This window comes from Vicugna pacos, chromosome 11 (assembly GCF_048564905.1).
Source record: "Vicugna pacos chromosome 11, VicPac4, whole genome shotgun sequence".
Lineage (NCBI taxonomy): Eukaryota > Metazoa > Chordata > Mammalia > Artiodactyla > Camelidae > Vicugna > Vicugna pacos.
In genome coordinates, this window is record NC_132997.1 from 63,237,511 (window position 1) to 63,263,877 (window position 26,367).

The following is a 26,367-nucleotide window of genomic DNA, read 5'->3' on the forward strand; positions in this document are numbered from 1 at the left end:
AAAAATTCATATGCACATTTTCTTAACAGCCTTATTCATGATAACCCCAAACTTAAAGCAGCCCAAATGTCTACCAATAGGTGAATGGATTTTTTAAACTGTGGTGTATCTATACAATAGAATATTATCCTACACTAAATAGTAACTATTAATACACACAGAACTATGGGTGGATCTTGACGACATTATTCTAAGTTGAACGAAAACAGGCACACAAAAGTAATTCCATTTATATAAAATTCCACAAAATGCAAACCAATCTATAATGACAGAGTTGATGAACGGTTGCCTGTTGGTTGAAGGTGTAAGGGAGGACACAAGAAAACTTTTGGGTTGATGGAAGTATTTTATATGTTAATGTTGGCACTGATTTTACAGGTATGTACATATATATGTCTGTCAGAACTCATCAAGTTTTACAATGAGCGCAGTACATTTTATATAGTTCATATCTCAATGAAACTGATTTCCAATCGTCTTTGAAATCGTCAAATCTGCTGAACTAGTAGGCCAAGAGAGTTGCTGTATCAATAGCCATTGGGAAAATGTAAATATTCCTAAGTGACGTGGCTACGCTGGTCACAATCAGAAAGTAGCCACTGGGCTTACTTAGTTCAATACTGGACTATTATAGTTTGCAAGTCAGGGAGGCGAAGGCTGCTGCTGTGCTTGACAATTACTTTTCAATGCTCAGAAAGTTTGTGATTAGACATGGTCCAAAAACTCGAGTTTCTAAGTGTAAGGTAGACAGATAAAATACAGGACGCCTAGTTACATTTGAATCAAATATTAATAAAAAATACTTGTTTAATATAAATATTTATCAGATACCACTTTGGATGTACTTATCCTGAAAACAAAAAAAACAAAACACATTATTTATCTGATTCAAGTATAACTGAGTTCCTATATGTTTGTTTACTAAATTTGCTAGCCCTTCTCTGAGCCCGGGTTTACAACTTCTACAGCAGCAAGATTATATCCCCTTCTTATTTCTAAGTTTCAAGTCTCTCAACTAAGTGCATCTAACTAGTAGAACTTTATCTAGAGTCTTAGCTCTAAGGGAAGACAATAATGATAGAAGTAATAGTTTTCCAGGCTTTTCATTATAGTGAAGCATAATAAAATTCAGTTGGGATGGATGCTGAGGGCTCAGTAAGCAATTACTATGCCTCTACCCTCACCCCAACAGCTTCTCATCACTTAGAATAAAATCCAGAATTCTTACCAGGCCTGAAGACTGCTGTTATGTGGCCTAAGCTCCCTCAGTCACCTCATACGTCACACCCCCACCATCTTCTCTTCTCTTTCAGCCCACTGTTCTTGCTTCTTCCTTTGAAATATACAGCTTGTTCCTGACTCAAGGTATACTCACTTGTTGTGTTTTCAGTGAAAATTTTTTTTGAATATTTTTCAAAAACCGTATTTGACCTGTGTAAGCTAATTAGTACATTCTTGTTGATTGAATGTATCTATTTTTCCATTCATATTTCTTAGAAGTTCTCATTAATGGCTTATCCTAAGAGTCACTGAATCCATTAATTGTAAAATTAACTTTAAAAATGTCTTTGTGCTTTGAGAGTATTTTTTAACAAGAAACAAAGTTTAATTTGCTAATTTTCACATTATCTAAACGACTTTGGAAACTTAAAGGAAGAAATTATTAAGGTTTAAGCCAAAGTCATGTATTAATTTGCATAAATATAGTCAAAGTTTCAAGATGATTAACTTTATTTTTTAAACCCTGCTGACTTTTTTTTTTTGAAGATCTGAGGGGTTTTCAAACTTCATGAAGGAAAGTGAGTCTCTGTGTTCTACAGTTTTCTTATTAAATGTTCTCTTGTTTAGTTGGGCTTGTATAAAACTTTCTGTAAAGTAAGGAGATGTGGTTTGTTGAGTATAATTTTGCTTGAAGCATTATATTCTTCTTCCGATGTTTTGCCTTCTGATCAAAATATTTGTAATTTCTTTCCCATATCAGAGTTTTTCACGATGTACAGGATTAACTGAAGCACTTAGTTATAGGTGAAATTCTTCTTAAAATTTTAGGTCTGAATGCCAACTAGGAACTTCTTTGTCTCACTTACTACTTTTACTTCTTTTTGATTTGTCATAAATCCAACTTAACCTCTTCAGTAACATATTAAACTACGTATTCTGTACCTTATATAGAGCTTCTACAATATTCTTTCTCCTCTAGAAAGGAAGTACCTGCCCTCATTCTTTAGACATTTGTTGTTTCTTTATCATATCTATGGCCAGGAATATTTTCATTGTCAATACTGCAGGGGTTTTTTGGTTTTTCACAAGTGTTCTTGCAATTAAAAAGCACATCTTCAAATCATAAGGTTGAAAAGTGTGGTATTTGTTTTCTCCCTTGTTAACAGAAAACAAAACGTTTGCTAGCAAGCGGAGTATGGTGCCTGAAGTCACATAGCTATTTACTGGTAGGCTTTGACATTTTGACTTACAGCCTGCTGTTCCTCCACTGTACCAGAATGATGCTAATTTATTATACTTAGATAAATGCATTTGTATTTTAACATACTAAATTATTATTTTCATATCACTGTTGTTCATATTTTATTTGTGCTATGGTTGTTAATAACTTTAAAGCCCAGATACTGAATTCATTCATTAAGAGCATTTTTCTTGTACTTCATTATTACGCAGTTTGCTTCCTGTTGTGGTCATGCTGTGAAGAAGGGATGGACCCAGGCTCCCCTACCCCAATTTTGTTAAAATTTTGAGATATCATGAATTCAGTAAAAAAGTATGCAAAGTTATTAACACCATGGAAAAGTTCTCCAGGGAGAGCAGGGCAGGCTCCCAAGCAGGGCTGAAAATGGCTTGAGAGAGTAGGGAAAGGAGACTGACCTCGTTTTTTTATCATGGTTCGGGCCAGGGGCTGGGTGAAATTTCTCCCTGTATGTGGGGTGGGGCTTTCATGGTTTGAACTTAATACCAGGTCCGAAGGAGGGAGTCCTCCAGCTTTCTTATCTGCTTGCTCAGATATAAGACAGAAAGGAGAGGTGGGGTGGGGGGACTTCAAGGTGGTTAACAGTGAAACATCCAAAATGGGGTTATACCCTTTATTACACCTCTGATTATATTCTTTGTAATCATTGATTATTATAGTACTAGTTATTCAATCTTCAAGATGCTATTACAATATTTAGATAATGCATATTTTGGTAATGTATCACCAAATTAAAAAGAAAATTAGTAGGCTACAAAGGATGAATTGTTAATATGCTGATTGTCTTTTCAAATTAATTTTTCAATGTCTTTTTCATGTGACAGATTATATAATACCATATATTTAAGCATAGTTTAATATACATTTTAAACCTTTGAACATCTCAACTGTAGACTTTAGCTAATGTTGTTTTTTGATTTATAAGTACTTTATTAGCAAAGAATAGAATAATGACATTAAATAATATTACAAAAAATCCACAATCTCCATATTAAAATGACTGTTTTAAATTTGGTACATTTCCTTTTTTTCCAGAGGCAAAGAGCTTTATTACTCATAGCAGAACAATCAGCATGACCTTCATGTTCTTATCAACCCTCCTTGCCCCCCCCAAGACAATGAATTATTATTGTTAATGAGTTAAATCTAAAAGAACTAAAAGTGAAATTTCCTGATGGCACTTATATAAGAAGCAACCACATAAATAACTACCATGTAAAGCTAAGATCTTGTCCCTTAATTAATAGTCTCTATCATATTCCTTGTTAAGCTTTCTAAAAAGGCTAGAAATATGTTAAATCTGCCTTAAGATTCTGCAATTTTATTGTAAGTATCACATCTGAACACTTTAGAAATCCTACCAGTGGCCTTGTCAGCACTTACTACATTCTAAGGGTGATTATTCTAAAATTAAAAATGAGCACAGACAGAGACAGTCACTCAGTAACAAGGCTGATCTTGGACAGTTCCTTTGAACTGTTAAGGCAAAGTCCAGCTAACAGTTTTTAAATTCTCATACAACATAAGTATCAAATGATAACCTACCTAATGCTACTTCAAAATTAAATACAGTACCAGTGAGAGAACAAAAGATGACCAAGAACCGGAGGATCAAATTATATATTAAAAATTGCATTAATCTGAGGACGTCCCAAGATCCCAAGTGCATATTGATGAACAAATAAATATAAGCACAATATACTGAGTTTTGAGACAGCAGATGTTCCTTTTTACAGTGATGGCAAATATCATTAATATTTTTTTTCCTTTGAAAGCATCATTTGGCAACTCATTATACTGAGTAAACAATATGCTATGAGGTAAATACCATGAAAAGAAAAAGAGTAAAGCAGGATATATGAGGTCTGGAGTGGGTAGAAAATGGACGTGAAAGTGACTCATTTCTGTCATTAAGAAGTTAACGCTTAAGCCAAGCCTTGAAGGAATGGAGGGCGTTAACTGTACAAGTATCTGGAGAAAGAGCTTCTAGGAAGAGTGAACAGCCAGTTCAGTGCTTCTGAGGTTGGAACATGAATGGGTATTTTAGAGGACTGTCAGGAAGACCCTACTGCTGAAATAGTGTACGTGTCTTTGGAATAGTAGTAGAGGGAAAACAGAAAGGAATGGAAGAAAGTCTCATGTAGGGGTTTATAGGCAACTAATGGAATCTGTCTTCATTCTTAAGGAAATGGAGATGTATTGCAGGATATACAGCAGAGGAGTGACATGATCTTATGTTGATTTTTAAAGCATTATTTTAATTGCTGTGTTGATAATATACTGTAGGGGAACAAGGGCAGAAGCAGAGAAACCTGGTACGAGGTTAATTCTGACATCCGGAGGAGCCAAGATGGTGGATGGATAGGAGTTCGGCACTTTAGGGGCTAAGAAGTGGTAAGATCCCAGATAATTTTGCAGATTGAGCCAACAGGCTGTACCAGGAATTCTTGATGAGCTGGAAGTAGTATGTGAAAAACAAAAACAAAAACACAACAAAGCTCTAAGGTTTTGCCTTAAGGATCTGAAGTATTAAAGTTGCCAAACACTACGATGGGTAAGGCAATAGGTAGGGCATGTTTGGAGGAAGAATGTCCATAATTCAGTTTTTGATAATAAGCTTTGACTTCCTACTGGGTATCTATTATTAGACAGCAAAGTGGACATGACTTAAAGATTGTGGGAAATGTGCATCTAGAGTTTGGGAAGGAGGTCAGGGCTGGAAATCTAAATTTAGGGTTCATCAGCATACAGATGGCTTTCGGAACTGTGAATGAAGACAGGGAATAGAAGAGAAACTCTTCATCAGGGAGGTAGAACACCAGAAGAGAAGGCTTGGAGGAAATGGTCAGTTATGTAGAGGGAAATCAAAGAGTATGGTATCTTGCTCTAATAAAGAAGAGGTTTCACAGAGGAAGGAACGGTCAGCTGTATCCAAAGTCACTGGTACTTCAGGCATGAAGACTGAGAATTTACCCTTACATTTGGCAACATGAAAGTTATTGACAACCTTGACAAGAACAGTGACCCTGACCGGAGTCGCTTTTCTATAGATTTACCTCATTTAACCTTTCCAGCAACTGTTATTGGTAATTCAGCTTAAACTCAGTGACTTGAGGTTCTTTTTCAAGGCCACAGAGCTGGTGAATGATTGAACATCAGTCTAATTCAGATCTGTGTGTTCCACAAGTCCACGATTTTCTTATACACCAAATTCTCTCCTAAGAGTGGTAGAGTTTTTAACATCTTATTTTTCCCCCAAAATGTTTTTATACTATATTGTATTCCTTGTCAACATTTGGCTTAAAGCCAAGCAAAAATGAAACAATAAAATCAGCAAGGACTTATTAAGAAATCTAAAAGTGTCTTGTAGTCTCTCCCCAGACAGCATTAACTTTGCTGGCCTCACTCCAAAAAGTAAATGCTTATAGTCTTAACCTAATTACATGTGAAATGAAGATGACAGGAACATATCAGAGCATTCTTTACTGGCAGAATTCACTACACCTACCAACCTCAGTGTAACTAGGAGATCATTTGCATGGATGTGTTGTCGTATATGTTGATTTACTGTCCATCTTCATAAGAAATACTATAATGATCATATTTCTATTTTTCCTTCTGTTTCTTTGCAATATCTTTCTATTCTTAGAAAAAAAATGTTTAAATATTCACTTTATTTTTCAACCTGGAATAGAAATTTATAAGTACAGAGTTGTGAACACTAATGGTTTAGACTTCCAAGATGTGTAAAAGGGTGGTTTTTCAGGAAACTGCCTGAGTGCTCTGTTACAGTAATCAACGGGCATTATGTGATTTTTTTTCTTTTAAAACTTAAAATACTACTACTTTCTTAAACTCGGCAGTGGTGGAAATTACTTTTTTACGGAAAGCATAAGGACATTTCTTCTGATGACACTTCAGCCCCTCACTTACAGTCACCAAGGGATGTACAGTTCTTGTCTACCAATTTCTCCAAAAGCATGTATGGCAAAAAATCACTTTTATAATTATATAGTATAATAGGGTCCCTTTGGGTGTTCTGGAAGCAAATAAGGGTAAACATTAGGCAGACATATGATTAAGCAATTGTGCTCCTTGGAATTTACCCACAGGAGTTGAAAGCTTATGTCGACACAAAAACCTGCACACAGAAGTTCATAGCAGCTTTATTCATAATTGCCCAAGCTTGGAAGCAACCAAGGGGTCCTTCACTAGGTGAGTGGACAGATAAACTGTGGTACCTCCATAAAATGGAGTATCATTCAGTGCTAAAAATAAATGAGTTATCAAACCATGAAAATAACATGGAGAAACCTAAATGCATACTGCTAAGGGAAAGAAGCAAATCTAGAAAGACTACATAATGTCTGACTCCAACTATGTAACGTTATGGAAAAGGCAAAACTATGATGACTTTAAAAAGGTCAGTTGTTGCTGGGGGTGAGGGAGGAGAGAGGGATGAAAAGGCAGAATGCTGAGGATTTTTAGGGCAGTGGAGCTATTCTCTATGATAGAATATTGGATACCTGTCCTTATGCATTTATCCAAACCATAGAATATACAACATCAGGAGTGAACCCTAATGTAAACTGGGGATTTGGGGTAATTTGAAAAAAAGTTGCTTAAAAAAGAAGGTGGTTGTCTTGTAAATTACTTTTCCCATGAGTGTCTTCGAAAGATAAGTATGAATTTTCTTGGCAAAGTTGAATTCACTCAGGCTGGTTCATATAAAAATCTATATTCAGAATTCAGTTAAGGTTTCTTTATAATCATTCCTCTGCCTCTCCTGCTATGGATAAATCTACTTCTTAACTTTTTTTTTGACTAGAGTGGACCATGCAGAAGGGCCTGTCAATGAGTACAATTATATCTATGAAAAGAATAATGTATTTCAAAAAAATATTTTTCATCCCCCCTTATGTATAGCTTATCATATGTGTATATATATAGTTTTACATATATGTGTAGTTTTACACACACACATGCAGTATTATGCATAATATATATTATATATAACTTTTATTTGACTTTTTTTGATGTTAACTATCTGGTGAATGAATCATTTAATGACTTTAAATTAAAAAATATCTGTACCCACCTCCTAATTATAAAATTAACCAATTCAAGGAAATCCATTTGACAGTTTTTTTCAAAATTATTATTTCTTTTTTACTTTCTTTTAAACATAATACTACTGTTTCCTAACTTTGAGTTTTTGAAAGCTGACTACTTTAAACCCACCAAACATAGGGGACTCTGCATTATCAGATTTTCATTTGACCTGTAAAGGTGCTTATGTGAAATGTTATCTTTACCAAGTTCTAGAAGGCCCTTTGAGAGCTGGCCGTTGGATTATCATAGCTTTTATTGAGGGCATATGTGCCACACCTTGTTTAAAGTGCAAGATGTGAATTAATTAATTTAGTCTTCTCAAAAGCCCAAGGATTTAGGTACTTTTATTATGTCCACCTTGCATGGGAAGATATTAAGTCACAAAGAGGCTAAGTTATTTTCCCAGCATTTTGCTCTACAAACTGGCAAGGCTGGGCTCTCGACTCAGGCAGTCTGTCTCCAGATGTCCTGTTTCACGTGACTTACTCTCACCTTCTCACCTCAGTCATAACGAACCACAGCAGCCTCCTTGCTCTTTCTCATATATTTTAGCAACTGTTGTATTGGAGGCTGTGCTTTCACTGTTTGCCTTAGGCCTGACTGCTCCTTTTCAGATAAGAGCACGACTAGTCATCTCACTTATATCCTTCCAGGATTCTCCTTGAATTTCATGTCTGCCTTGACCACCTACCTAAAATTACACACACCCTCATCCACATCCACGCCGACTCCTCTTTTCCTTCCCCAGAGTGCTTAGTTTTTCTTCATAGCACTTATTGCAAGGCTTCTCAACCCTCACCTGCACCAGAATCACCTGAGCAACTTAGTAAAACGGCAAAAGTATCCACAGTCAACTGCAGAGATGCCGAATTAGTTACTTTAGGAAGGTAACTGAGCAGATGGGACTTTATAAAGCCACCACTAATCCCAGTGTGCAGCCAGAATGCACCTCCCACTTACAGCATATCGTACAATGTTGTACATTTGTTTTGTATGGTCTGTTGTTTAGCTCCCCAGTGAGTATATAAACTTAAGGTGTACAAGATCATTGTTTTACTCACTTTTGTATTACCAGTGCTTGGATCCAAGCTGGACACATCAGTATCTGCTAAATAAATGTCTACATATTGACTGTGTAAGTAAATGAACTTAGTGTGCAGGAAAGTCAACCAAAGCACCAATGAGCATAAGTCTTTCTTTAAAATTGTCAGATGTGACAATACTGCAAAGAAATATCCTAATCTGAGGAAGGGGGTAAAATGTTTTATGGGGATTTAGAGGAGGAGGATCATCAAAATAAGCTCAGTTTGGGGGGAAAAAAGGCAGGGATTATTCTCAGAAAAGGGAAGAATTGACTGTGCAGTTTTGCAGCCTATAATTCATCAACTTGGATTTTATCAGAAGAGATGAGAGGATATGTTAGAAACTAAAGTCATGTGCTGGAGGGGTTAGGGGAGGAGCTGGAATGGCAAGGAGGTCACCAGGGAAAATTCTCAGTCCTTCACTGTCTCACAGTCCCTCTTCTTGATCATCAGGGAAAGCAAGTCTCTTTATGTGACCCCCCCATCTTAGTTTATTCAGTTCTGTAGATCTGTGCCTCTCATGTCAGTGAAGAGGCAATTTTTCATGTGTTTCTCTTCTGTATATCTTACAAGTGAGGTGTTGAATGCATTTGTTCTAGATCATCTTTTAAACAATGTTTATATAGAAAATAATGAAGGAAGAGAGAGATGGTGTTTCCTTTTGGAGCAATGAGAAAGTATTCTTACTGTTCAGTTATAAAAGATAAGGACTTGCTTATCTCGGGTGTCTTCTCCTATAATGAAGCTTTCATTGTTTAAACGTCCATCTGATCCCATCTGCCTCGATCCCATGGGACTTGGGTCAGGAGGAACTGGCATAAATATGCTGATTTGCAGAGTCCTGCTATTGATTTGAGTAATAAACTGTCCTTTCTTCCTGACCCAGGAGTTCTGTGTTTTCTGCTGTCTTTCATAACACTGACAGGCTCACTTATAAGCATGAAGCTAGAGTAAAGTCTCGTATCCTTGAAAATTCTTGAAAGTGTTGGCTGCAGTCTCAGACTCTGTAGTGATGACTTCCATCACAGCTTCCCATGAATTTTGTCTTTGTAAGTGAATGTAATCATTTGTCAAGTGAGTGGCTGTGCATACACATTTAAAAATTCTATAGAGAACATAGAGTTTAAAAGAGATCACAGTGAAGCAAGGAAAATTCTGAATAAGTGTATGGCAGTCATTGAGTTTTCCCTCTTTTGGAAGAGGAAGACAAATAGCAGTTTAAAATGTTGCAGTGATAGAAATAAATGTAAGTGAAAAAAGAAGTATTTCATAGTAGGCCATATGAGAAGCATAAAAATGGTACATGTATTTAGTCAAAAGTAAGGACTAACCCAAAGGAAGGACCTTAAGCAAAGAGCCTAAGAATTGAGGACACGGAAGCTTCACTTAACTCTGCTGTTGGTGGTGGCCACAGCCCCTGCTAGCAAACAAGAGGCTGGGCTTTTACTGTAGGATCAAGTGAGAGACTGGGACCCACTGGCATTGGATCTGTTATACCCACTATGTTGTTGAGTTAGACTCCCCAAAGCTCATCCCAGTCTTTAATACAGGTTGACCTTTGAACAACTTGAGAGTTAAGGACACCAACCACACACACAGTGGCAAATCCCCATATGACTTTTGACTACCCCCAAACTTCACTACTTACAGCCTGCCTTTGACTGGAAGCCTTACCAGTAACATAAACAGAGGATTGATGTGTATTTTATATGTTCTACGTATGACAGACATCCTGTATTCTTATGATTAAGTAAGCTAGAGAAAAGAGAATGTTATGAAGAAAATCATGAGACAATACATTTTCAGAACCATAACATATTTTTTGAAACCTTAAGTTTATGTTGTGATTTACAAGATGAATTGTCTATCAGTACCTACATCAGTATTACTTACATGATACAAAACACTGTAGATGTTGTATGTGTTACTAACACTAGATGTCAAAAATGAAACGAAAATGTAGAAAAGGAATTAATATTTATTTACAGGTATAATGATTCATGCATTGATAACAAAGAAATAGCAATATGATTGCTTTATGGTAGCCTAGCCTATTTACTAATGAATGAATCATTATAAAAATTTTATGGCATATAGTATTATAGTCATATGCATAATATAGTATTGGAAGCATTGCATTAAAAAAAACTCACCTCCCTCTGATGATGGGCTGATATGCATGGTAATGTCATTCTTTGAAAGCAAAGTTGTAAAACAGTAAGAAAACTAGCATATTATTAAATTTATATATAATATCATTCACCTTATGCTTATGTTAGAATAGACTTGTATCTACATATATTTTATGCATTCATGACATACTTAACATTTTCTTTTTTTTTTTTTGATATTTCTAGACTATACAGTTCATCAGTGAGTTTTTTCAAATTCTTGCAAGTCTCCAAAAGAAAATTTCCCAATGTAATTATGGAAAAAAATCTGCATTTAAGTCAACGTGCACAGTTCGAATCTGTGTTATTCAAGGGTCAAATGTACAAAAAGAAAGAAAGGTGGATGGTAGTTAGGGGGCGTCTAAGAATATTATGTGGAGTAAGGTTTGAAGAGGACAGCTTTAAGCTTCAGAAGACAATTTTAGTGCATGTGCCAAGGGCAAGGTGTAAGTAAGAAAGCTTTAGTAAGATCATAAAAAGTGACATCCAGTTTGGAGATGTTAGGAATCCGGTGTCTACAGTTCCTATAGGACCAGGAAATCCATGTCCTTTGGTCACTGGCTGGGGAAAGTCATGAATAATCTCTAGTCTTTGAGGAGAAGGAGACTTTCCATTTTGTGATCTCATGGTTTGGAAAATGCACTTGGGCCTAATAAAATTGAAATACGTGTTCAGAGATTCTCCATCCTTTGTATGTTAATTTTGTCAGTAAATGGAGTGAATCAAGTCTGTAAAATTCTCAGTCCAGAAAGTGTGATGGACGATCCTTGTAGTGTAAGCCCTGGCAGTTGGCTTTTCTTTTTGTAATGCAAGTGCCTAATTTAAACTTTGCTTGCCCAGGCATCCTTTTCGAAGTTGACTAGCTCTGATAAGCACATGCTAGACACAGACTAGTTAAAGAGCCAGGCTTTGACCTTCCCCTTCCCACTAGCTCCTTAGTTTTAGAGATCTTGGTTGATTTTGATAACTCACCATTTGGGCTGTTTGTTTTTTCTCTTTCCGCACTTTAAATTCCCACTCTTATGTTTGAAATTGACCAATAAATAGTGAGCCCATGAAACCTTAGCACCCCAAACCTCGATCTCATTAAAGCAGAACTCCTGGCCCATGTGTCCCCACATTGTTACCCCCAGGGACGCAGATATGCCGTGGAATTTCCAGGATCTGTAAGTAATAAACTTTTTTTTTTCTTTTTTCAGTTTCCTGATGGTTATAGCTGAGGGTGTCTTGGAATCATAATAAGAATCACAGGGGCCAGTCCAGCCATATCACTGGTTATCAATAAGCTAAGACTGGCACAAAGCAGTCATCCACATATTGTGTAAAATTGGAGTCCTAAGTAACATATTTAATGTTTTAAGGTTATGGTTAAATAATTGCAAGGGAAGTAAGGGGGGATTTTTGTAAAATTTTAGAGGCATCACTGTCCAATTTATTTTCTCAGCTGAAGACAAATAGATACTGTAGTCTGTATGCAAGAGAATAGAGAGCATATTGGCCTACCATTGTATGGTAGGCAGCTATTTCTGGGAATGCAGGTAGGATGATGTTAGAGTGGGGGACTCGAGGGATGTGAGGAAGAGTAGTCTTTTCAATTGCCCTTATGTTTTGCACAAAATGATAGCAGTGACCATTTATCTTTTTGAAGGGTAGAAGGAGTATTTCCATCAGTCAATAGAGGATAATGAATGCATTTTGAAATATACAGATAGATGTCCCAGTCCTTTAAGAGACTTGGTGGGTGAGGGGTGGGGATAGTTACAGTACGAGAATACCCAGTCATCTGGTTCAGCCTCCAGTATGTGTCCCATATCTGAAATATGTTCAACCCAAAGTAAATAGGGAGCAACTTCAAGGTCTAAAATGTTGATAAGGGAAGCACGAGGCAGTAGTTAATGAATCTGTGCCAGCATGGAATCATAATTTCTCATGGGAGTGCCAGAAAGAGGTCGTTCTGACATATCTAAAGGTGGCTTCTCATTTACAAGGTGTATCTTGCCTCAGTTGATACCCTGGAATGGAATAACCAAGCAGGAGAGCATGTGACCGATGAGAATGTTGACTAGTGACAAACAGAAAGTAGCTGTGACAGAGGCGTGGTCAGAGTGGTATTTGGAATGCCTACCACTTAATTTTTTGATCCCTGAAAGGAGGAAGGAATAGTGGAAAGATGTCAGGGTTTAAGATAGAAAATGTGGCCCTGGTATCAACTAGAAATGAAACCTTTGTTTTTGCAATTGCATGAAAATGTCTCCCTTTTGTGTTTAGGGAAATTGCAGGACAAATACAGTGGGCAGATTTACTCAGAGGCATGTTATGTCATATAAAGTTTGTCTTTTGTGTTTTAGATGACATCTTTTCTAACTGAAGTAGGATAATTGTTGTTCTTACGCTGTTTTTATTTCCAGTATCAAACAATTTAATCTTAGATTGTCCATCGTCTCTACCTACATTACAAAACTGTAGGAGGGGATTTTGTCCAGTGAGAAGATGTACTTAGGAAGGCGTGGAGGGAAGAAAGATAAAGTGTCATATGAAGGGGCAAGAGGAAAGGGAGGAGAGTAGGAGGAAAGAGGAAGTCAAGGTACATGGGACCAGAATGAAAGTGCATTGGCAAAGGGAAAGGGAGAGATGAGATTTTTTTCATATTGAGGCAGAGATGGCTATGTTTAGAATGCCTCACTAAGGAAGGGCCTTCAACCTCTTCCCTTGCTCAGAAATCTTGGTCAGTGAAAAAACATTGCAAATCAAGAAAGAAAGAATCCTTAAGCATATTATATGAACTGAGATTTGGGTCGCTCTACTAGGTAAAGAATATCTTCTAGCCAAGAGACTGGCCCAGGTTAAGAAGAACAGGAAACATGTGGCAGAACAGAGAAACCTGCCAATCTAAGCCTTCTAACAAGCTGTACAAGCAGAGACTGTGGCAGTTACACTTCATTACTTGTGATGACTTCTCATCCATTTATCCCACGCTATTCTATTCAAACCAACGAACAATAACTGATGATGTTTGAGTTTTCAGGGGTGAGAATGAGATCGGACTAAATTAATACCACAATGACATGGTAGCTGATGGATTTTGCTTGTCTTCTTTGTTGGAGGACACAAATTTTCTATCCGAAAGAAAAGGACACTTATCAGGACTGGATATCTTCAGCTGGTTCCTCCAGATACATCGTACATCCCTTTTCCACCAGTGGGTTCCCTTGCCTCCTGACTTCCATCTGTGTTGCAAAATAGGAAGACTTTGACGGTAATTAGAGGAATGAATCAGATCTGGCTGAGTAATTTTGGATTGAGTACCTTCCTAGGGAGACAGTGTCATCATGGGCTGATGTGTGTCCCTCTATTTAATGTCCTGACTCTTCACACATTCTGTTTGAGATTGCGGTAACTATTAGCTTTAACAACGTCAGATGTGGTAATGGTGCTTGGAGTATTGTGATTTTTTCTTGTGGATTACTATACCTTGCCTAATACATACTTTAAAAAATTTTATCTCATTAAAAAAATTAAAATGTGTACTGATCTGATTTTGCCATCTGTTTTCTCCTGAGAAATTGGCTGATACTGTGATAGCTGGTTTAGCTATGCCTCAAGTTAGTTCCCTTAGTCTCACTTCTAGAATCTGTTGGATATTTGAGCCAATAATTTTTCTCTTATGTGAAGGATTTTGAATAGACTTTTGTGTCACATACAATCCTGGAGTAGTAATTGAAAGAACGTTAAATGAGAAAATCTGAATTATTTTTGGAGGTCAGCTTCTATGTGCTATATTACCTTTGACAACCTCTATAAACTTCAGTTTCTTGTAACTTGACACAGTTAAAGTGCATCCTATCCAGCAATAGGTGGGGTTTTATCAGTGATTTACCATGTTATGCATTTTGAAGCAGTAAAATGTACTGCAAATTTCTCTTAATTCTTTATCCTGTTATCTCTGAGATTATTTGAGGTCCAGCCAGTTAATTGTTACTTTTAATACATTTTGCTCTAAATGTTAGGGGGCTGCTGATAAAAAAAAGAAAGGAACCTGATGTTCTGATCAAAATAACCTATGTGTAGAGAAAGTGTAGGCAAAAATAGGGAAAGGATCAGAGTTAGAGAAAACGATCAGCGTCAAAAGTTCCTATTATAAGTCACAATGTTAGTAAGTGGTATGAGTTTATCTCTATTGTATTAAATAGAAACAATTTTAATAGAGAAATTATGTGCATTTTTAGCATTATTCAAAATAATGATTTTACTTTGTAGATGTTTACATTATAAATCATTAGGGCTCTGTCTTCGTATAATCTCTGAATTGCTGACGTATCCATTGTAGCTTGGTAGACTCCAGATCATCAAGTAATTTATGACCAGCAGAGTTGTGCTTTTATTAAAACTGCTCCTGGGAGGAAAGGACAGAATATAAAGTAGCCATTTATAAATGTATAACATTTTAATACAACATCTATTTTAAAATTTGTGTATCATTTGCATATTTGGATTAATCTTCAGAAATGGTAGTTATCATAATCCCCAGTTATGACTTGTATCAGTGTCATCAGAGATTAAAGAAAAGCCAACCATGACCAATTTATTTAGGAGGTACCCCTCCCTATCATCTCTCATCTTTGACGTTTCTGTGGTTAAATGTTCTGCAGTCCCCAGTCTGCTCTAGGCTCGATGACTTTCTTTTTGCCCCAAGGCTTCTTTGTTGATGTCAAAAGGAAACTCACATTTGGGGATGCCAAGTACATACGTAGAGGTCAGAAGTGTTAATAATGTGTTGAATAAAAACTTGACCAGTGAAGATCAGGCGTTGTAGATAACTATTCCTCCCTTAATTTCCCCAGAAAGAAGGCTCTGAGACACGTTTCATATGGCTGTGTGTGCGTGTTCTGTGAGGCTGAGCTAGCAGTCACTCCTGTTGCTGTCTAACTCAGTAATGTGTCTTTGATCAGCTACACTCCTTCTCTGCTTAAGTCTTCAACCTACACTCCTCTCAGAATCCTACTCCCCCAAATAAAACATCAGCCATTCAGCTTTTGCTGTAGGTTCTACGGTAGGGGGCTTAAAGTTATCCATGGATAGTGTCTCTTCTTGGCATTATGTCGTAATGATTTTAAATGGGGTCAAATACATATACCTATAAGACTATTGAGTCAATGGGGAAACATTTTTCTAAGAACAATTTTGAGCCTTAAAGCTATTTTTTCTCACTGTGCAGTATTTTTTATACTACAGTGATCAGATTCTGAAATTCAAAATCAGAAAAGAGGAAAGTCCTTTAAAAAATGAAATGTAGAGAAGAATGAATGTATGTTAATTCCTAATTTTATATTATTTAGTGCCATAATTTTAAAACTTTAGTTTTACAATTATTATAGATATAATACATGCTTATAGATGATTTGAAGAATATAAAATATACGGCAGGAAAAATTATTTTCTAATTTAACCAATCATTGATAAGATGGTTTTAATTTTATATTTAAGTTTAAATATATTTTTTAAAATTAAAAATGTTTGTGCAGATAAAATATCCTACTTTTTCAACATTCCATGCTATGAGCATTTTTTCCCTTTGTAGAACAGTCTAGAAAAATGATTTTTTTAAATAGTGACAAATCGTATTGTTATATGATTTTATCAAAGTCTGTTTCATTTCACTCTTGATGAATATTTGTTTGTTTTCCTGTGCCTTTCTGTCTGTTATGATTTTCTGTAAGTTGAGTTACTCTGCCAATGTCCAAACATCTTTAATTGCATGTGCATTTGTATGTCTCACCTACCCGCTTCCAAAAATCCTAGTGTATATTTGCATGCCATAAGATTTGTTCAGCTACCAACACCATATTATTATCATCCCCCAAACTCCTGTGATTCTATTTACTCATGGATAATTTTAGTACATGAAACTCTCCCTTTATTTTCACCATTTTTCCTACCATTGACTTTATTGTCTTCAATATTCCTTTAGATGATACATTCATAAACTGACTTATCAGTTCAGATAGTATTTATCTTCATTCCCACCTCACCTACTTAGTCCTGTGTAGTACCCTTCCACTCTCAGGTCTGTGCTTATTTTAACACTTAAATCCAGCACAATTGATTTACACAATTACATTTTTACACCAATAATCCTTATCATGCCTGCCCTTCTCTTCTTACTCAGCTTCAGATTTCCATCCCTTAATTAAAACCTCTGCTTTGAAAAAATTTGAACTTTTCCACACTTGTTTCCCTACAACATACTTCTGGAAAAATCCCTTGCCTAATCAAACCCAAATATCTGTGTGTTGCACCGGAGCACATCTGAGGGAAGACCCACCGGCATACTGGCCAGTGTCTAATAATTTAAGATCATAAATGGAAAAATGGGCATTCCGTAGGGCCTAGCACTTTAATACATCTTTATAATGTTTTATTCCACTCTTCAAAATGACAGTTTCAGGTCTTATCCTTTCCCCTACTTATTCACAACCCCCCTCCCCCATTCTCCATTCCTCCAATGATGATCTTTCCTTGCACTTCATTGCAAAAGTAAAAATCATCATACTCTTATTTTAACCATCAGAAATAAAGACTAAGGGGCATCTGTACTTACACACAGATCAGTTACTTGTCTCTGGTATTGTACAGGGCAACTGCTTGGTATGAGTCTCCCATTACTTTTGTTTGTTTGTTTGTTTTGTTTTGTTTTTTGTTTTTTGCCTTTTGGCATATATATTTTTTATTTGGAAGTACAGTCAGTTTACAACATTGTGCCAATGTCTGGCGTACAGCATAATGCTTCAGTCACATGTGAACACCCGTATATTCATTTTCACATTCTTTTTCACAGTAAGTTATTACAAGATATTGAGTTTAGTTCCCTGTGCTATACAGTATGAACTTACTGTTTATCTATTTTATACATATTAGTATCTACAAATCTTGAACTCCCAATTTATCCCTTCCTCCACCTCTCCTCCCTGCCCTCTGGCCCCCATAAGTAACCATAAGTCTGTTTTCTATGAGTCTGTTTCTGTTCTGTAAATAAATTTGTCTTTTTTTTTTGATTCCACATATAGGTGATATCATATTTTATTTTTCTTTCTCTTTCTGGCTTACTTCACTTAGAATGACAATCTCTGGGTCCATCCATGTTGCTGCAAATGGCATTATTTTATTCTTTTTTATGGCTGAGTAGTATTCCATTGTATAAATATACCACAACTTCTTTATCCAGTCATGTGTTGATGGACATGTAGGTTGCATCCATGTCTTGGCTATTGTACATAGTGCTGCTATGAACATTGGGGTGCATGTATCTTTTTGAATTAAGATTCCCTCTGGATATATGCCCAGGAGTGGGATTGCTGGATCATATGGTAAGTCTATTTTTAGTTTTGTGAGAAATCTCCATACTGTTTTCCATAATAGCTGCACCAAACTACATTTCCATCAACAGTATAGGAGAGTTCCCTTTTTTCCACAATCTCTCCAGCATTTATTACTTATAGACTTTTTGATGATGGCCATTCTGACTGGTGTGAGGTGATACCTCATTGTAGTTTTGATTTGCATTTCTCTGATAATTAGTGATATTGAGCATTTTCTCATGTGTCCTTTGGCCATTTGTATGTCTTCACTGGAAAATTGCTTGTTGAGGTCTTCTGCCCATTTTTGGATTGGATTTTTTTATTATTAACTTTCATGAGCTGTTTATATATTCTGAAAATTAAACCCTTTTCATGGAGTTAAGACAGTCTCTTCAGCAAATGGTGTTGGGAAAACTGGACATCTCCATATAAATCAATGAAGTTAGAATACTCCCTTACACCATACACAAAAATAAACTCAAAATGGCTTAAAGACTTAAGCATAAGACAAGACTCTATAAACCTCTTAGAAGAAAACATAGGCAAAACATTATCTGACATAAATCTCAGCAGTGTTCTCCTAGGGCAGTCTACCCAGGCAGTAGAAATATAAGCAAAAAAAAAACCCAAATGAGACCTAATTAAACTTACAAGCTTTTGCATAGCAAGAAAACTATAAGCTAAACAAAGACAGCCTACAAAATGGGAGAAAATATTCGCAAAAGATAAGACTCCCATTACTTTTAACACACATCTTTCCCACATCCTTCTGATTCATCGGTTTTTCTTTCTCTGTTGGTAAATTATTTTTATCTACATTCATGTAAGTGCTAGTTAATTCCTTTCTAATAAGACAACTTGGACTGACTTCATACTCCTTCCCCAAAATACTTTTTCCTTTTGTAGTGTTTATTTCTGTATCTCACACGTCCATCACTTACTCCATTTGGTTTTCTATAGCCAACTCTCCTTGAAGTTGTTTTGGTCAAGATCTCTGATGATACCTGTGTTGACAAATAGAGCCATCACTTCTCTCATTTTATTTGATCTCATCATGTTTGAGGCAAATATTTCCTTTCTCTGAAACAGATTCTTCTCTTCATATCTGTGTTGCTGTGTCCTTTGAATTTGCTCATATGTTGCTGCCTACACCTTCTCAATTGCTATTCGAGACTCTTCTTCCTCCTCTGTTCATTTTCCAAAAGTTGGTGTGGTCCAGGGCTAACTCATGGGGTCCCTATTTAGTCTATTCATATAATATCTTTAGACCACCTTATGTAGTCCCAAATTATTAAATCTATCTTTAGTCTTCTCATCTCCTGGGAATTCCAGACATATATCCTACTGCCTACATATTGTCTCCACAGAGTCATGTAATAGGTTTATTTGCTTCTCAAATAAAGCACATTCTTCATTCTCTCTTCCTCCATCCCTGGTCTGCTCCCCTTTTCTCTCCATCGTGTCAGAAAGTGGCTCATCATCAGTCCTTCCTTTGAGAAGGAGCATTATAAAGTAGTGATTTTCAACATTGTCTTTCAATGAAATCACTTAAAAAGCGTTTAAAAATATTGGTAGCTGAGTCCTGTATCCAGATTCCAATCCTGTCTGGGCTTTCGAATTTAAACAATCCTCTCAGGTGACTTTAATTTGCAGTCTAGATGGAGAATCACTGTAAGGGAAGTTGAACCCCATTGTTACACTTACTGGAGCTCAGGGACTCATGTACCAAAGAGCTGAGCCCCAGTGTTGCAGCACCTGAAGACTGGCTCTCTCATCTTTTATTTGCTTTGTAGAATATAACATAGGGTAAAGAGACTTGGGGCAGATACAGCATTATCTGTCTAAAGAACCTAGATCTTTCATTTAAACTTTTTTTTTTTTAATTTGGAATTTCACCCTGGAGTAAACCCCATAGCTAATCTTGGTCTAGTTTCTCTGAGCTCTGGTTGAAGTTAAGACAACCCTTGTCTATCTGACAATTTTGCCCACCTTCTACTCTGAGAAATTGGGAGCCAGAGTATCTTAGCTCCTTCCTTTCAAGAAGATTATCATCTTCAGCTCTTCTCCTATTAATCATCTCCTTTTGGGAAAAGCCACTAGAACATCAGAATTTCTCATGCAGGCTTCTTTCAGGGAAGTGGACTTCACAAGGCCTCTAGTTGGATAACTAAAGGAAACTGCTCAAGACATTTTTTCAGCACTTAGAAACACTGGGAAGAGAGATGAGATGGGATAAATTGGGAGTTTGAAAGTTGCAGATACTAACTACTGTATATAAAATAGGTAACTTTATACTGTATAGCACAGGGAACTATGTTCAATAACTTGCAGTAACCTATTACGAAAAATAACATGAAAACAATGTATACATGTATATGTGTGACTGAAACATTATGCTGTGCACTAGAAATTAACACAATATTGTAAGCTGACTATCCTACAATAAAAGAAGAATGCAAAAGAGAAAAGAAAGAGAGAAAGGAACACTGGGGAAATCTGCTGCAAGGTGATTTTCTGCTCCTTCTTAGACCTAGATTTATTTGGACACTTGTCTTACCAGATGAGACAAGATGTCAGAATTGACCTCTGCAGAACAGCCTATTGATGCGCCCTGCTGTGGCCTTTTCATGCTTCTTCATCTCTGGGTGACTTGTCTGTTTTGGTTTGTTTTCCTGTATTTGTTAGGTTCTATTGCCTAACAGCCTTTACAGAGTAACTCCTTTATCTACTGAGAAGCTCTTTCTGGTGTCAGGTACTGATGTTTGTTCCAGACTGACTGATTTTTGAGCCTGAATTTTACGATAGACTTTCGTTTCCCTCAGGACATCAAGGTTCAGATGAGTTGCCAGAATGCAACTTGACAAACTGTTCACACCTCCTAGGAAATGAGAGGACTTTGCTTCTTTGGAGTCCCCCCAGAATAGTAGCTCAGTGCCACAGTAATTGGTCTATAACTGCGTGGGCCCTTGTTTTCCTTTGTCCTTTAGGGCATAGCATTGGGTATTTCTAGTGACAAGGTGAGGCTAATAGCTCTTTGCCTGTTGAAGGAAATACTCCAGGTACTGTTAAAGGTTTGTTGGACTTAGCTGCTCGTTCTGTTGAATACAATAGACGGCTGGATTCTCTGCAGATTCACTACAGTAACAGTAATGATTGTATATTAAATAAAAGAGAACCTGCTTTTTCCTTTTCCATAATTCTGTTTTGACAGCTAGTCAGAGCATTTACTCTGTATTATATTCTAGCAGCAGAATTACTACGGCGTGTATTTTGATCTCTCTGTCCACAACCAATTCTTTTTCATTATCACCTCGAATTTTACTGTCTCTTGATGCATTCATTTCCACTTTTTCCCTTAAACTTTAGGCACTGAATCTTTGCAGTACACCAGTAGATTAGTAAAAGCATAAGAATAAATTTATGGATTAGGAGAGAAAAGAGATTTTGCTTACATATTAGACTGAATCACATGAAACTCCTGGTATTTGCATATTTTTGGCATTCAAAAATGGCATTTAAATATTGAACCAAATAAGCAAACAAATAAGAAAGTAAATAAATAATGTGCCCTATTTACTGTAAAGGATCTTAATAGATTTTTAGGTACTGAATCCAGGATAGCTTAAGAGTTACTTTTTAACTATAATAATAATATGTAAGGTGTTATTTACTTACCCGCATATCTTAGTCACCTGGTTATATTTTGGCTCGCTCACAATCCTTTAGCTACTTCATCCGTCTTGTCTTATTTTTGCTTATCTTTTCATTAAATCATGGGTCTTGACCAATAAAATCCTTAAGATTGCAACTTCCTTTCATTATATTTAAACAGGGTGGAGGCTAGCATCCTGTATCTGGCTCTGGATACTGTCTAAGTTGGATGGATACTGTTACATATAAGAATCTCTTCTGAGAATCTCAGTACATCTGGGAATATGAATTGGATATGGGAGCTAGGGAAAGCCAGACTTCTCTGTGTATACTTAAGGTTAAAGAGGGAATGGAGTGGCTAGAATGAGGCCATTTAGTTTACTACATGATCCTTTGCTTAAATTCCCACAACTCTCTAAAAATGTAATAAAACTCAAAAAATACAATTGGATTTCTCTTGAAAACTTGAGAATTATGATTCTGAGATTGTTGTTATGGTGACAAGGCAGATGGAAGATGAAGTCATAGAAGCAGATCAGGCTTGTCCCTAGAAACAGCTAGATCATTGAGGAAGGCTTTGCACAGACAGTAGAACTGGGTTTTCCTGCTCAGTTTAACTAGCTCTCCAGGGAGTAGGGCCCCCCTCTAGCTGATACCTGAGTTAAACAGCCTGTTGTTAAGTAGCCTGAGGGATGGTGCCAATAGCAGACCAGTGAAGAATTTTTGAGTGATCCAGCTGCAACGCACAGTCAAAACACAATCTATCAAATACTTACGCACAATAAAACCACGTCCAATTTTTATGCTTGTTGATCTGGCTGACTGCTTTCAACTCTTAATCTATATGTAAAAAGTAAACATTTAATGAAGTAACAGGAGAGTTTTATTCCAGAACTGCATAGATTCTTTCAGTGTTGAAGGTCTTTACTTGTAAGAGTATCTCTTGTTGTAACATTTCTTTATAAGTGTCTTTTACTTTAGGGCCATAATGGTTTAGAGGCAGGTATTTTCAAATTAATTCAAGAAATCAGGCATTTTTGGAATCTGTTTCAGAATAAATCTGGATTTTATATACTCAGAATTAACAATAAGGGAAAAACAACATATAGTTCAAATACAAAATTTCTCTTATAGAAATTCAGGTATGAGATTCTAGATATAATTAAATTTATTTTTCAAGGCTTCTCTCTATTGAAATTCAGATATGAGATTCTAGATATAATTAAATTTATTTTTCAAGGCTTCTCTATTGGACATTCCAAAATGAGTGTTATCGACCTAATTTTAACATTAACTTTTTCATCTTTGGCAATATTCTGATTACTACTTTCAAATGTACTTTTTTTACATGCACAGTTAATATTTGAGTTTCTAACCATCTATTTTTTGTACTGTATCAGTTATGATGCAAGATAAATTAATTATAACAGAGACTCAAGATGAAAAGGGTGTAAATAATATGATTGTTTACTTGTTTCCTTTAAAACGGCCCAGAGGTCAGTAGTGCAGGGCAGGTGGGATAAGCTCTGCTCCATGAAGTTACAAGAGATCTAGGCCCCTTGCATCCCGTGGCTCTTCTATTTCCTAGATTCATGTCATTCATACTGAGTGCAGTGAGTGAGCTCATTAGCCCATGGAAAGGAGAAAGGATGCACCTAAGCATGGGTTGAAGGAGATGACCTAGAATTTGCTTCAACATTACTTCCTTTCAGGCTACATTGGTCCGACTTAGTCTGACTGCCCTACCTAACTGCAAGGGGGCTGGGAAACACAGACCTGACTTGGGTAGACAAGGTATTTGCTTACAGTGTGGAAGAAGAGAATGTAAATGAGGAAATGAGGGACAGCTAGTAACCTTTGTGACACTCTCTATTACTTTTTAGAAATGTTAAAATATCAGGTTGGGGATTTGGGGACTACCTTCTATGTATTTCAGTTTCCATAAGATAGGAGAATATAAGCTTTTTTTTTTTTTAGCATAGAGCTCACATGTAGGGCCTTAAAAATAAATGTGCATCACAAGCAAGAGGAGCCTAAGGAGACATAATGACTAAATGTAACATAGTGTCCTGAATGTGATCCAGGAACAGAAAAGGGTCAATAAGGAAGAACAGGACAGACAAATGATACATGGACTTTAGTTAATAACAGTGTACAATGTTAGTTCATTAATTGTGACTAACGTACAATGCTAATTGAGTAAGATGTCAATAATAAACAGAGGGAGTGGTAATCTAGTGAATTTCTGTACTATCGTTGCATTATTGTATATATCTAAAGATGTTCTAAAATAAAACGTTTATCAATAAAACTAAATGTGCATTATTATGTATTAAATGACTATATACAAACTTTATCAAATGCAGGATGGAAACAAACACAGGTAACAATGAAACAGCAATCTGAGAAAGCAGTAGGTTTAGGTAATATCCTTGAACTCCAAATTGAGTTAAGCATGAAATAGCAAAGGATAAAATGAAATGGAGGGTTCATATAATGATGAAGTACTAGTTAATTATTAGCCTGAGTTTCCCCTTCAAATAAGTTTGCTTTATTCACCTGTGCTACAGTGAGGAGAGGAATTTATTTTGTTCCTTTGCTCATTTATGTTAATTAGAAAATCTGTCTTGATTTAAAAGTTCTGTGGTTAAAATACACTTCCTCAGTTAAACTAGATGTAAATTATCTAATTTGTCATATTATTTGTTTTCAAAAGACTTGCAGATTGTTTAATAGCTATGAATTCATCTGTACTAACTTCCTAAAATGATTATTGAGTCACATATTTATGAAGGAAAAACTGCCCAAGTGCTCAATTACTTTCTTATTCTAATGGATCAAGTGAAATTTCAGACATTGCTTCTTAGGAACAAGATATCTTTATTTCATAAAATCGGGTTAGCAATGAAGAGACTATGTTTGACATTAATTATATTACCTCGTTTAAAATGAAAATTTTTTGAACCCATTTGATTTTGCAATCTAATTGCCATAAGAAAAGGAAACTGTATTTTGTGAGATCAAGATGATATAGAATGGGTTACATTAAATAAATAAGAAGAGCTTGCAACAATATTCTTATAATTAGAGGAGTGAATTTCTGACAATATCTTGTGTATTCTCGACATTCAGTTCATTTTCTTTCTTAAGTCATTCTTTCTTGATTCATGGAGCAGTAAGGGCATGCATTTTCTTCAAATGAATGACATCAAATCCTTACTAAATACTTTTTAGGTAAGGATTGCATTCTGGTTAAGCTGTTTTTGGTTTTAAGAAAGAGAAACTCTTTAAAGTTCTTATTTAATTGAGGGTATATTGATAGATATAAATATCCTAGACCTCACACAAAAGCAATTAACTTGATCTTTCAAAGTTTAGAACCAGAGATAAATCTAATTGTCATGGAGTTAGAATTGTTTACAAGCAAGCCTTGAAGATCTTAGAATCAAGTTATGTGTGACTTAATTCAAGCAAAAATTCACTAATGCAAGTAGCTATTATACTAGCACACTCTCACTAATACCACTCAACTAGTCTCTGTCGGTTCTTAATAATAACAGCTATCACTTGTTGAATGTTCACAACGTGCCAGACTGTGTTCTAACTTCACAGACCCCTGTTAGGTAGGTCTCCATATTATTATTGTGATTTTTGTACCACTGTAAATTGTAATTAACTTCCCCAAGGCAACTCAGTATGGAAAGAGGTAGAGCCAGGACAGAAAAACGTAGTCATTCTCTACGCTGTGCTGGTTCCTTAAGGAATTAAGTAATTCTGGGAAATATCTTGCAGTGTAATATTATGCAGGCACTGAAAATCTTATTTAAAATATTTAATGACAAATTTTATACTATAATATTAATGAAGTAATGATAGTTATTATAAGATTGATATATTGAATAAAACACATACATCTATAAGCATAAATTAAATGCATGAAAGAACTGCATTAAATATTTACAGTGCTTATGTGTTGATAATTGACTTGAAAGTGCTTTTTTTTCCTGTTTATTTGATTTTGGTGAAATTTCTTTTCTTTACATTGAGTATGTAATGTAAAATTGGGGGGAAGTATAATAAATATTAAAAACAATCCTTTGCTATCTTTTTTAAAGTTTGTAAAAGCATTTTAATGAAGTAATGAAGTATAGTTGATATACAATATTAGCTAAGTTACAGGTATGCAATATAGTGATTCACAATTTTTAAAAGTTATACTCCACTTATAGTTACTATAAAATTTTGGCTATATTCCCTGTGCTGTGCAATATATCCTTGTAGCTTATTTTATATGTAATAGTTTGTACCTTTTAATCCCCTACCCCTATATTGCCCCTTCTTCTTCCTCTCTCTCCACAGATAACCACTAGTTTGTCCTCTATATCTGTGAGTCTGCTTCTTTTTTTAAATATTTTATAATTCACTAGTTTGTTGTGTTTTTAAAATTCCACATATAAATGATACCATACAGTATTTGTTTTTCTCTGTCTGTCTTATTTCACTTAACCTAATTACCC

At 35.8% G+C, this 26,367-nt stretch overlaps 1 protein-coding gene and 1 long non-coding RNA gene across 8 annotated transcripts in view; one reads left to right on the forward strand and one right to left on the reverse strand.

Annotated features, from left to right (window-relative positions):
* Nucleotides 1-26,367, forward strand: part of LOC116282436 (protocadherin-15-like) — a 504,558-nt gene that overhangs the window by 31,893 nt on the left and 446,298 nt on the right. The window lies entirely within an intron of this gene.
* On the reverse strand, nt 15,055-22,302 carry LOC140699808 (uncharacterized). The gene is made up of 2 exons (XR_012078051.1): nt 21,892-22,302; nt 15,055-15,237 (listed from the first exon to the last, which is right to left on the reverse strand). It is a non-coding gene; the product is annotated as an uncharacterized lncRNA (long non-coding RNA).